Source organism: Rhinatrema bivittatum, chromosome 9 (assembly GCF_901001135.1).
Source record: "Rhinatrema bivittatum chromosome 9, aRhiBiv1.1, whole genome shotgun sequence".
Lineage (NCBI taxonomy): Eukaryota > Metazoa > Chordata > Amphibia > Gymnophiona > Rhinatrematidae > Rhinatrema > Rhinatrema bivittatum.
This window is the reverse complement of record NC_042623.1, coordinates 99,062,349-99,076,178: the sequence shown is the minus strand read 5'-3', so window position 1 is coordinate 99,076,178 and position 13,830 is coordinate 99,062,349. Positions and strand designations below refer to the sequence as shown.

Below are 13,830 nucleotides of genomic sequence, written 5' to 3'. Positions count from 1 at the left end.
GAGGACCTACCAGTCTGTGTATCCTGCACCACAGACCTTCGGTCCCACCATCATCATTTTCAGGAAGTTGCCGCACTTTACTCCTGTGAGCACTTCTACAATCCGGTGCTCCTACTCCACCCATCAGGCTCTGCCTTGACCGCACTGCGGGTTCCTAGCTATCTTGAACATCTGGGTGAGACTTCTACATCTGAGACTGTCTGAACGTATTGGCACCTTGCGGACTTCAGTGCCCTTCCTTCCTGCCTCACACCATCTATCTACAGCAGTACAATAAAGCTTTCCACCTACAAGTGTCTGCTCTCTGAGGTTAGCCTATCTTTGTGGTTCCCCACAGGGCCCCCTCCCCATGGGAGGAGTCATCTCCAGTGCGACTAAGGGTCCACACAATGCCACAAACACAACACCTCATCCCTGCAGGCCTCTCAGCAGAGCTCCTGATGGGGATCCGCATCTTCAGCTGTCTCGGCCCCGCTCTTAGGCATGCGCGTGGCTGACGTCCATTCTTTTAAAGGGACAAGCGCAGGAAACCCGAGGGAGGCGTATCCGGATGACATCACCAGAGCCCTGTATATAAGGCAGGGCTCAGTCTCCTGATCCCTGCCTTGGCAATCGGGTCGACACCATTGGTGTGTTAGTTTGCCTCATCCTGTTCCAGTGTTCTCCTGTTCCAGTGGTTCTGTTCCAGCGTCTCCATGTTCCAGTGTCTTTCCGTTCCCAGTGGCTATGTGTGTTCCTATATTCTTCTCAGGTAGTACCTCTTCGGACTGACCTCTGGTACTGACCTCTGCCTGCCTGACCATTCTCTTGCCTGCCACCTGGAACTGACCACTGCCTGCCTGACCATTTTCTGCCTGCTGCCTGGAACTGACCACTCCCTGCCTGACCATTCTCTTGTCTGCCGCCTGGAATCGACCCTCGCTTGCCTTGACTATGCTCGGACTGACTCTGGTATTGACCTCTGCTTTGGCTGACTTCTCCTGGACTGATACTGTCTCTGATCCTTGCGCTTCACTCAGACACTCTCTTCTGTCCTACTGTGACCATCAGACCAACCTGCTTGGAACCTAACCACAGCTTCCACTTCACTAGACCCGCAGGCGCTGCCTATCTTGCCCGGAGAACCTTCCTGAACTGTTGCCTCCTTGAGGTCTCAGTTTCCAGTTTGGGTCTAATCCATCCACTCTGCATCAGCCTCGCACCCTTGCTCGTGGTGGGCACACCCTCTGCTACCTCTCCGGGAGATCACCAGAGGCCCACCTACGTCCAGGCGGTCCGGGTACCGAAGGGCTCAACCTGCGGAAACCCCCGGACTGTTATTGGTGAAGCTCCAGTTAGCCTCTGTCTCCTTGTGTGCTCCTCCTCCTGGTGGCAGGCGCTCTCTGGGTCTGACCAGAGGGCCGTACCAATCCTGCACCAGGCCAAGGGTCCACCTCCAGCACAACAATATGTACATTTGTGAGTAAAAGTACACCTAAAAAATGGATGTGTTAGGGGTGTATCGGGGCGTGATTTGCACAGACATACGTAATGACCTATTTTAAAAGTGACGTGCGAATGTCACCATGCTTATGTGAATACATTTACTTCTCATTAATACACACAAGTGCAAACTTTCCTTTCGATTTTTTCCTTGGCCTTAGAGGGACTGGCTTCTCTGGGTGAGTAGGCATAGGAGCAGACTAAGTGATGGGATGGATTGGACCATACTGAGTGGTAACTGGGGCATACGGGTTTATACTGGGACTTACTTGAACAGACTGGGGGTAACTGGGACATACAAGCCTATATAGGCAGATGGGAGTGTGTATTACTGGGACCTACTGGGGGTGGGATGGCAGTCAGTGGTGAAGATTCCCTTTTCAGTATGACTCTAATGGCTTTATTGATTCTCTTGCCACAATGGCTGAGGAGGGATAGAAAACAGAGGAAGAGGAGGAGGGACCCCTTTCAGAGAGTCTACAGGGATAGGGCACTCAGTTTTTGGATCTGTCAGAGGAGCAAGTCATGTGAGTGCTTCCTTGCCCTTTGGAGGCCACTTGGTCTTGGGCCATCTGAAACATCGCTGGGCTGCTCCCCTGCAAAACAGAAATTTGTACAGACTTTAAAATTACGTGCTACTGTATATGGGTATTCCTCTTCACTCTTTACCTTCCTTTCTGCCTAACAGAACAGCTCCATGATCTCTAATATAGCACCTCCTGCTACACCACAAACTATAGCAAGCATTCCTGTGGTACACATATATACCCTGGAAACATTTTATAAACATTTTTATGAGGTTATAATTATTGGATGTTCTATTTATCAGTTGTTATTAAATATGTATTCTTTTTATTACTATGGTTTTACGTTTATGATTAATGTTTTATATTTCTTTATTTTGTTGTTTTTTGGTCTCTTATTTTGCCTTTGGTAAGGGTCTATCTGTGTTCTGTTTATCTGATCCAGATGAGGGATTCTGCCAGTGTATAGTTTGTGTAGGGATCTAGAGCAGTCTGTCTTGTTCTGTTTTTAATAGGTGTATTGGCCTTCTAGGGCCTGATGTAATATTTGCAGTGCTGCTCTTTTCTGGGTAGGGTTGTTGCTGTTTGAGACTTGGGAGTTAGTGTTGTTTTGATATGGCAGATTTGTTTTTTGGGGTAAACTTTATTTTTAGCAGGCTGCGATAGCTTTTATTGGAGTTATGTATTATCCAAAAATACGGTATATAAGTTATTGAGGTAATAGAGGACCCATCTACAGATGTGAATGTCTCTGATCTGACATCTGAAGAAGGGACTTATGTAGTTTTTAAAGCTTTTGTACAATATATTTAGGTATGTGTATTTTTTAAATTATACAGGTATTTTAGGCAGCCTGGCTTGTTTTGTTTTCTAAATAGGAGATATGTTGGTGTTTTAGATGTAATATTTGCAGTGTTGCCTTTTTGTAGGTAGGATTGTAATTTGAGTGCTGGCAGTTAGCATTGTTTTTGGTATGGGAGGTTTACTATATTGTAATTGTTTATTCATGGCTTTCTGAAGGCCAAGCCCACACCCATTATATTTTACAATAGGTCTAATGCCATAGAGGTTCCATGGGTCTGTTTCTAGGGGAGAGGGGGTTGAGGGAGCGAGACTGCTGTATACTGGGGGGAAGGGGGTCTGAGGGAGTGCGACTGTGTCCCCTGCTATAAATGTCACCACACACCACTGAGAGGAGAACTGTTTATTGTACTTCAGCATTTCAAGGGGTAAATCTGTTTGAGCACCTGTGGGAAGTTGGTAGCAAATATGTCTGTAGCAGTTACTTTGGGAAGTGATGTTTCTCAGCAGAGTTCCTTAGTTAAAACACTGTTGAGAGCCAGACCATGTTCGTATGCCAGTTGAGGAAACTTGTCATTTCATTCTGCAGTTGCAAGTATTGAACAATGAACTTTTTCAGAGATTCTGGCAAGCCAGCATGCTCACATTGAGAAAGTCAGAGATTGGTCCTTTTCTGTAGTTGGCCCTACGTTGTGGAACACCCTGCCAGAGCAACTGAGAATGCTAACAGATATAAAGGCATTCACGAGCAGCTTGAAAACCTGGGTGTACACACAGGCATTTGTAGTTGACATCGCAGAATTATGGCGCAGAGCTAATCCTATAGATTTTTTTGTCTTATTATTTATGTGATTTTATTTTATTGATCTTTGTTAATACATAAGTTTATTTTATTACGTATGTCATATTTGTAAACCACTATAATTTATGGAGTAACAGTATAGAAGACTTTTTAAAATAAATAAACATTCCTAGGTGCAGAGTGAATAATACATAAATATGTATATAGAAGGTTTTAATGGGAAAAGTACTGAATTTTCTTTTGATGGGTGTAATTGTGCAAGGAACTTTAGCAAGGGATTTTCAGTTGACTGAATTGCCAGGATGACCCCCTTGTGATTTAACTATATTAGACAAAAGCATGACAAGGTAAAGGCAGGTTAAGTGTGAACTGTGGCAGTGTTGGTTTTTTCCCTCTTGGATCCTGTGGGATGAATTGGTGCAAGCTAACTGTGCTGTAAATAGTCTGCTTGTCTGAAAGGAGGACATTATCTGATCTCTCTACCCAGATGGGGAGCAGCACATGATATACACCCCTAATTTCATATTTGTTAATTTTTTTATTTTAGAAACATACTCAGTTTTATCCACAATTCTAAGCGGATTACATAGCAAACAACCTTTAGAACCCTAGGGGGAATACTTTCATATCCTGGAGATTTGCTGCTATTTAGACTGTCCGTTTCTGTAGCACCTATTCAAGATTCACTTTGATTTGTTTCAGTTCCTTTACAAAGAATGGTTCTGGTATGGGTATGTCTCCAATATCCTCCACAGTAAAGACTGAAGCAAAGAATCCATCTAGATTTTCTGCTATTGCCTTATCCTCCCTGCCTCTTAATCCCTGGTCATTTAACAGCCTAACTGATTCTCTCGCAAGTTTCCTGTTTTTAATGTACTTGCAAAAGCTTTTATTATTAGTTTTTGCCTCCTTGGCAAGTCTACTCTCAAATTCTCTCTTGACCTGCTTTATCAGTGTTTTTATATCTAACTTGCCAATGTTTACACACCTTTCCATTTTTGATCATTAGATCCTGGAGTTCAGTTCAAATTCTTCAAAGTCTAACTGTCTAAGAAATGTCCAAGAAGTAAGAATATTTTTAGTGGAAAGGAAGTTTTAGAACAAGGGATATGGTATGAGGATCAAAAGGGGTAGGCTGAGAAGTAACCTAAGGGAATATTTCTTCACAGAAAAGAAGGTTAAAGTGAAAACAATATCTAAATTTAAACAAACAAACATAAGCACAGAGGATCCTTGCTTGCAAGAAACAAGATAAAAACAAAGATCAGATAAGGCTGCACTATTGAACAGAAAGGAAAAATGGGCAGGCTTGTTTCTATGTTAGATACAGCATTCTTTAATAAAATATAAAACAATAAAGCAAATATCAGAACCATATTTTAAACCATTGTTTCACTTTACCGCTATCCTTACAAGTCTTTGCTTTAAATGCAAGATACAGTAAGCCAAAGCCATTACTACTGTGTTTATTTATAGGGAGTACTGGATTGTGTCAGATTTCAAGACATATTTTTTACAATCCTGTTACAAGAACTCTGAATAATTTTTAAGAAATAAGAACCACAAATGAAATAGATTCTGTAATTCACATCCAAAGCAAATAATCAGAGAGTAAAAAGTAATCATTACTGTGGAAAAGCCGCTTCAGAGCTGAAGCTGCAACTCCAATACATTTCAATAAATTTACATCTTGGAAAAACAGAGTATGGTTCTGGATATTAAAAATGTTATATATACTGTACACTCGTACATACATATACTGGGGTTGATTCATCCATTCTGAAACTACAAAAGATGCTGAAACAATTAGCTATGCTGTCCAGCAAATATACATATTTACTAATCAAAGCTGGAGCAGTGACTGCTCAGGAAGCTGAATGAGATAAATTGGGCAAAAATGGGCATTTAATAAATCATTTCAGGCCTACCCTGTTCTGTGCTACAGAAAGCATTCACTGCCTCATTTACCCATGAATGAGCTTCATTATTCCTCTTCAGACATGCAAAATCACTCTGATGACATTGGTCCTATGTGGCAAGAAAACCACACTGATTTAATCCAACACAAGAGTAGGAGAAAGGAACTGCACTCCAAAATTTCATCCACACAGCACAAAGGAGATGCAAAGGAAGTGTGAGGTCCAATGATTAAACAATGTTAAATCTCAAAAAATTATTTTATTCTCAATATTTAACTTTGTTTAATCATTGGTCCTCACACTTCCTTTGCAAGAAAAACACACTGAACATGTTCTGCCTGTAATCTCAGTATTTATTTATACTCTTTTATATACCGAAGTTTAGCTAGATGCCTTCACTACGGTTTCCAGGTAAAACAACGACATGCAATTGAAACAACTGGTATAACTGGAATAATAACAGATGAGGAGAGGTTATATCTATGAATACAGAATGGTTAGAGCTAATAACTTAAGTAACATCATATTGGGGTTATCATCGGTTTTAGAGCAATGTCGGTTGAGAGGATATTAACTATACATAGAAGTGTTTAACTATCGGTTATAGTGTGTGGTGTCCTTTGTGGAGTGGGTGATTAGCTGATCCTGTTTTTGAAGGCTTGTCTAAAAAGCCAGGTTTTGAGGTCTTTTTTGAATATTTTGGTGTTGTTCTGTAGTTTTAGGTGTTCGGGTAATGAGTTCCAGATGGTGGGCCCTGCTATAGAAAAGGCTCTGTTTCTTACAGTGGTAAGTTTGGCGTTCAGACTGAAGGTATGTTTAGTTGTGATTTGTTTGATGCTCTCGTATTGCGTTGAGAGAAGTGTTTCTGGATAATCTCGTTTAGGCCTGTGCCTTTACTGTTGTGTAACGTCCTGTGTATGATGGTTAGAGTTTTATATTCAATTCTTTTTTCGACAGGTAACCAGGGTAAACATTTTAGCACCGGCGTGTTGTGGTCGGTTCTTTTGTGACCAGTGAAGATTCTGGCAGTTGCTTTCTGTAGTAATTGAAGAGGCCGTAAGGTGGTCCTATCAGGAGAGAGTTACAGTAGTCGAAGCTGGTGAATATGAGAGATTGTAGAATGGTTCTGAATTCAGGGAGATATAGTAGTGGTTTTAAGTGTTTGAACATTAGTAGTTTGTGGAAGCCTACTTTGATTTTCATTGAGATGTGTTTTTTTGTAGTTAAGCTCGGGGTCTAAACATATTCCTAAATCTTTCACGTAATCTTTTAATTTGATGTTTGTGTTGTCGATTTGTATGTTTTGGTTCATATTGATTCCCGAGTTTTGCCTTTCAAGTAGAATGCACTCAGTTTTGTCCATGTTAAAACATAGTTTCATGTGGTTTAGCATGTTTCTTATGGTGTCGAGGTAGGTGGCTGTGAGTTTCAAAGCGTTTTCAAGGGAGTTTGTAACGGGAATGATTAATTGTATATTGTCGGCGTACATGTAGTATGTTACGCCGAGGCTGGAGGTATATGTTAAACAGAGTAGCTGAGAGTGCGGATCCTTGGGGTACTCCTGTAACAAGAGGTATGGCATCTGATGAGTGGTTGTTGATGTTTACTTTGAAGAATCTGTTTTTTAGGAACGATGTAAACAAGTCAAGGGTTTTGCCAGAGAGGCTGATGTCGGCTAGTCTGGAGATTAAGCTTGTATGTTCGACCGTGTCGAATGCTGCGGAGAGGTCGAGTAGGATGAGAATGTATCTTCGCCCATTGTCAAAGCCTCTTATTATTGTATTTAATAGGTTGAGTAACAGGGTTTCTGTGCTGTGACTTTCTTGGAAACCGTGCTGTGTAGGGTGTAAGATGTTATTTGTTTCGAGGTGCTCATTGAGTTGTTTAAGTGCAACTTTCTCTGTCAAAAACTGCTTCTCTTAAGCCCCTCCTCAAGAAACACAATCTAGACCCTAATGTACTAGCCAACTTTAGACCCATCTCCAATCTACCATTCGTTGCCAAACTTACAGAGAAACTGGTAAACACCCAGCTTTCAGAATATCTAGAGGACCATAAGATCCTATACCCCTCGCAATATGGCTTCCGGAAATCACGCAACACGGAGACCCTCCTCATTTCGCTTACAGACCATATTATAATGGGATTAGACAAAGGACATTCCTTCTTATTAGTTCTGTTAGACATTTCGGCGGCATTTGACACAGTCAACCACACCATCCTCCTGGATCGCCTTGAGGATATCGGCATCTCCGGATCAGCCCACAACTGGTTCAGGTCCTTTCTCAGCAATAGGACTTTTAAATTCAAAATCAATAACAAGGAGTCACCTCTAACAAAATCTTCCCTTGGCGTACCACAAGGATCCTCCTTATCTCCAACCCTCTTTAATATATACCTCCTCCCCCTCTGCCAACTACTGACAGACCTCAACCTAATTCACTATCTGTACGCAGATGATGTACAGATTCTAATCCCAATAACAGAATCCATCTCAAAAGCTCTCACCTACTGGAATAACTGTCTTCTATCCATTACTAATCTACTCAACAGCTTAAACTTGGTCCTCAATGCCTCAAAGACGGAACTTCTCTTCATCTCTTCAAATGAAAACAATCTTCCTCCACCTTCACCGCACAATGCTCACATCACCTGTACGCACGTTAGAGACCTTGGGGTAATAATAGACAATCGTCTAAACCTTAAAAAAATGGTCAACACAACTACCAAAGACAGTTTCTTCAGACTACAGGTTTTGAAACGACTGAGACCACTCTTATTTTTCCAAGACTTCAGGACAGTCCTCCAGGCTCTTCTGTTCGCCAAAATAGATTACTGCAGTGCCCTCTTTCTAGGCCTCCCTAAATCTACCACCAAACCACTGCAGATGTTACAAAATGCGGCAGCGAGACTGCTGACCAACACCAGCCACGGTGAACACATCTCCCCCGTCCTCAGAAACCTACATTGGTTACCAGTAAATTTCAGAATCCTGTACAAATCTATTACCCTAATACACAAAACCATCCATCAGCAACTCCAACTCGACCTGGATATCCCTTTCAAACTCCACTCCTCTAACAGACCAACGAGAGATATCCACAAAGGCACTCTGAAATTTCCCCCTACTAAAGCCACTCGCCTCTCTACGACCAAAGACAGAGCTTTTTCAATTGCAGGCCCAGCTATCTGGAACAATATCCCAGCAAATCTCAGATTGGAACCCTGCCTCTTAACCTTCAGAAAAAGACTAAAGACGTGGCTCTTTCACCAAGCCTTCCCAGATCCACCGGATAATCACTAGTTTGAGCCTCACTTCTTACAAGGACTTTGACACACTTCCTCCTGAACAATGGCCACTGGCATTTCCTGGTTAAAGCATATGCTCTAACCCGTTAAATTTATTCGTATCATGTTATATTTATTCTACCTGCCTCTATCTTCCTTCCAGCTTGTCTTTAAGCCTCCAAGTTTTCCATACCTTGTTGATTGTAACTTTGACTTATTCCTTTTCCTTTGTTATCTATTATTTACCAGAATTGTTACCTCAGTTTTACCCTTTGTTAAAATGTAAACCGATCCGATATGGTTATCTACTATGAAGGTCGGTATAAAAAACTGCTAAATAAATAAATAAATAAATTTGGTGAGGAGGGGTAAGTTTGAGATTGGGTGGTAGTTGTTCAGATCCTCTGGGTTGAGGTTCTTTTTTTTTTTTGATTATGGGTTTAATTGTTGCAATTTTTAATTTATCAGGAAGTTCGCCTTCTTCAAGAGATTTGTTTATGATTGCCGTGATGGTTGGAGCAATGGTTTGGGCTATTTCCTTTAGTGCTCGAATTGGGATTGAGTCGAGTTCATGACGTTCTGGGTTTAGCTTTCTTAATAGTTTTTCTGTTTTGGTGGTTGATATGGGATCGAAGGTGGACCATGATGTTATGTTTTTGTTGGTTTGTTGCTTATTTTGGTTTGTTGAATTGTTGATGTTTCCTTTTATTTTGCTTATTTTCGGGCCAATACAGTAAAGTCCGCGGGAGAGCAGACGAACGCCCGCTCTCCCGGCACGTGCGATTCTGTATTTAAATTAGGTGACGCGTAAAAATGGGGAAAAGGAGGCACTAGGGACACTAGCGCGTCCCTAGTGCCTCCTTTTTGACAGGAGTGGCGGCTGTCAGCGGGTTTGACTGCCGATGCTCAATTTTGCCGGCGTCGGTTCTCAAGCCCGCTGACAGCCATGGGCTCGGAAACCAGATGCTGGCAAAATTGAGTGTCCGGTTTTTGGCCCGACAGCCGCGGGCCGAATTCAAATTTTTTTTTTTTACTTTTTTTACTTTTCGGGTCCTCCGACTTAATATCGCTATGATATTAAGTCGGAGGGTGCACAGAAAAGCAGTTTTTACTGCTTTTCTGTGCACTTTCCTGGCGCTGGAAGAAATTAGCGACGACCTTTGGGTCGGCGCTAATTTCTGAAAGTAAAATGTGCGGCTTGGCTGCACATTTTACTTTCTGTATCCCATGCGCATACCTAATAGGGCCATCAACATGCATTTGCATGTTGAGGGCGCTATTAGGGGCCGCGGGTTGGACGCGCGTTTTCCTCCCCTTACTGAATAAGGGGTAAGGGAAACGCGCGTCCAAGAGCAGGCTAACAGTGCGCTCCGGAGCGCACTGTACTGTATCGGCCTGTTTGTTTTTGAAGAAGAGAGTGAGTTCTTGACTTAGGTTTTTGTTTTGGGACGTTGGATTATTGTTATTGCCTGATATTAGGTTGTTTACAATGTTAAAGAGCAATTTTGAGTTGTTAGCGGCATTTTGTATTTTTTTACTGTACTGGTCCCATTTAGATTTGTTAATCAGCTGTTTATATGTCACCAGCTGTGTGCGATATCTTTCAAGGGTCAGGGGACATTTATTTTTTCACCATTCTTTTTCTTTTTTCCTTAGGATAAATTTGGTGTCTCTTAGTTGGGTGTTAAACCATGGGTTTGTTTTTTCTCTTTTGTTCTTGACCAGTTTAGTTCTTTCCGGACTTATGTTGTTGGCAATTTTGGTTGTTAGTAGGTGCCATGATTACGTGGCCTTATTTATGTTGGAGAGATCTAGCTTAGTCAGATGTTTTCCTAGTTCTTGTTGGAGGAGGTCAGGTTGAAAGGGTGGCCGGTATTTAAAGGAGTATTTTTCATTCGTTTCGGGGTTGTTGCTAATGTTTGCTTGGGCTTTGCAGCGCAGGAGGAAGTGGTCTGACCATGTCGTGTTTGAGAAGAAGTTGTTTGTGAATATCAGATCCAGGGTATGGCCAGCTTTGTGTGTTGGGTTGGATGCTTGTTGGGTGAATGTTAGGGTGGAGAGAACGTCAATCAGGGTCTGGCAAGATTGAGATCGGGGTTTGATGTCCATGTGGAGGTTGAAGTCTCCAAGTATAATTGTTGGTTTCTTAAGGCTGATGTAAGTTATGAAGTATTCTATGAGGGGGGATATGCCATTGTCTAGAAGTTGGGGGGGGGGGGGCAGTATACTATACAAATTTGCAGGTTTTTTGAGTCGAAGATGGATACTTCATATTGGTGCGGTAGGGTTTGAGGGACTGGTTTCATTGTGAATTGCTTTTTTATTATTAATAGAAGTCTGCCTCCTCTGCGGGATTTTTGGGGGATTGAGAATAAGTCATATTCATTGTTGTTCAGTTGGTTTGTGATTACGTGGTCAGTGGTTTTAAACCAGGTTTCAGTCACTGCGATGAAGTCAAAAGAGCAAGAAGCCAAAAATCCCTGCCTATATTTCTTTCTCCATACTACCTCATTTGCATACTTTCTGGAATATGAATTCACCTCGGCTCCAAAGGCTTTAATGGGGAAAATCCAAGCACTCACACGCATGTAAAAAAAATAAGCTTATTATAGAGCCGGTGCAAGGGTAGTGGGTTCCCTAGGTAACTTCTGCCTTGCGTTTACCCCCTCCCCGTTTGGGCCGTGCAGCCCCCCCCCCCCCCTGTTTGTGCCACCCCTGCCAGTCTTGGGCCCAATTTCTTTCTACCTCATTTGCCCTGCTCACTGTATGCTTCTCAGAGCCGCGAGCAGCACGTACTGCTGGCAGCCTGATGAATCCCTACTCTTTTCCGTGAGCAGTTCCACTCGCAGCACCACCTAGTTCTTCGGCGCCCCCCCAAGAGTCGGCGCCATAGGCAGCCACTTAAGTTCGCCTAATGGACGTGCCAGCCCTGATTATAATGTTATTTTCTTATGAACAGTGATTTGGAAGAATATAAGCCTTATGTGCTGCAGTCTTTACAAGAAAACATTAAGAAAATCCTACCTCTTTCATCACTGTTTTTGATGAAAAGCTATTCTGATCATACTCAGATGATTAGACATATCTCTGTGTGTTTGAACAAGCACCACTCTATATTTCAAATGGTAGGGTAGCCTGACAGCTCAGATATGCTTAAACCAGGGCAAAATAGGACCAATAAAGAAAGGGCATGTGAAAAGATGCCCTATCTGGCCCTGTATGGCATGTCATGGTGCATCTTCAACCTCCTGAAAAAGAGGCCAACATTACAAACGCACATAACGTCTAAAAATCTCATCTGTTTCATAACACCACCTACACACTCCACATCTTCCAAAGAGCTCTTATCTGAAGCACTGAGATGCCATGAATGCTCTCCAGGATGCTGCACCTGCAGTGGCCCACATCTCCATCCTCAGCCCCCTCGCAGTCTATCTATTTTGTCTTCACAGCTACCTCTTTTAATCAGGGAAAATACTGATAGACATGAATGTTGTATACATACACCACAAAATAATCACCTAGCTTCCTAACCACTCAGGTAACAGTTAGGAAGCTTCCAATGTGGTCTATAGAGAGAAACCAGTTTTTCAGCAGCCTAGATGTACACTCAGGGCTGTGGTGGATTCATGGGCATGATTATACTTATAACTCTGTGTAAACCACCCCCGTGACGTGAGAGCTAAGAATTCCTGTCGTGGCCGAGGTAGATGTTAAATGTGTAGTCATGTTGACCAGGTCAGCAAATTCTAATATATTGTCACAGGGATGTAGTTTAACATATGAATAACATTTCACCAATTCAAAACAACAAATTCAATATTAATAATGAAGATAAGGATATATACTTTACTTTTTTTTATTGTATAAATATTACCTTTAAACAAACATAATAAATGAATATAAATCTATATTTATGACTAAACTCTCTCTTGTTTTGTTAATAATAATACAATAATAAATCATCTTTTCTCTTTAGTATTCTTTGTCTATAATAAACAAATAATAAATTACAACTACTTCCAACTCCTATGACAATCTGATAACTATATTTCTTTCAATATATAAATGTTATACTTTTATTATGTTGTCCATTAACATATCACATTTTCTTTTTAAACTTTAAAAGAATTGATATTTTGTATTTTCTTTCCTTTCTTTTGCTTAGTTTCAATCCCTTCTTCTTGTTATATTCAGGTAAGTAATGTTTTACATAGTCTTTTCCTTCCTTTTATTTCTCTCTCTGTTATCTTTAGTTTCTCTGTTTTTCAATTTGTGTATATGTATTAGCTCAGGCCTGGCTATAAGAAATATAAGTTCAGTTATATAACTTATCTGTTTTTCTTCTTATTTTCCTTGCTGGCCAGATGATTCTCTTTCTTTCTCTCTCGCCTTCTTCTTCTTGTTACTTTTTTTTACTTTGTCTTGTTTCTTTTTTCTTTCACCTTTCACCTACTAACTTATTCTTTAAACAACTCAATAAAAAAAATATCTCCCCCTACAACCGCTCCAGAATCTTCCGCAAACTATTACATGTGTCAGTCTGTGAGGTCTGTCATTGACAGCTAATTGTTACTGTTTACTACCAAGATTAAAATAAAAAAATAATTGAATTTCTCTGTATCTTCTTCTTTCTTCTTTATTCATGAAAGAACAATTTCACCTTAAACTCTTACATATCACTCTCTCCCTCAATTATACTTATAGGTTCCTTTTTTAAACATCGATATGAATTACTATAAAGGATTTCTTCGGTAATTCTTTACCTCATTTGTCTTGTAGTCATGCTGGCAGTTTTGACTGTTAAGTCTTATGCATCACAGTCTGCCATTAAATGTTCAACACTACTCAAGTATGCACTTGATAATGTAATGTCTTATTCCTCTTCAGCACATATGTCACGCAAACAGTAATATATTCTATTCATTGTATTCAATGCTGTGCTTGTACGCAATACAGCAAATAATTGTTTTTTTTAAACTACCTTACCTTTACAGGAACCTCATACACATTA

At 41.0% G+C, this 13,830-nt stretch overlaps 1 long non-coding RNA gene across 1 annotated transcript in view; it reads left to right on the top strand.

Moving 5' to 3' along the window:
• The window catches only part of LOC115099229, a 31,658-nt gene extending 18,644 nt beyond the window's left edge, over window positions 1-13,014 (top strand). The window contains exon 5 of the long non-coding RNA XR_003858722.1: window positions 12,985-13,014. This is a non-coding gene — a long non-coding RNA (uncharacterized LOC115099229). The remainder of the gene's footprint in view (window positions 1-12,984) is intronic.
• Window positions 13,015-13,830: the final 816 nt, after the last annotated feature.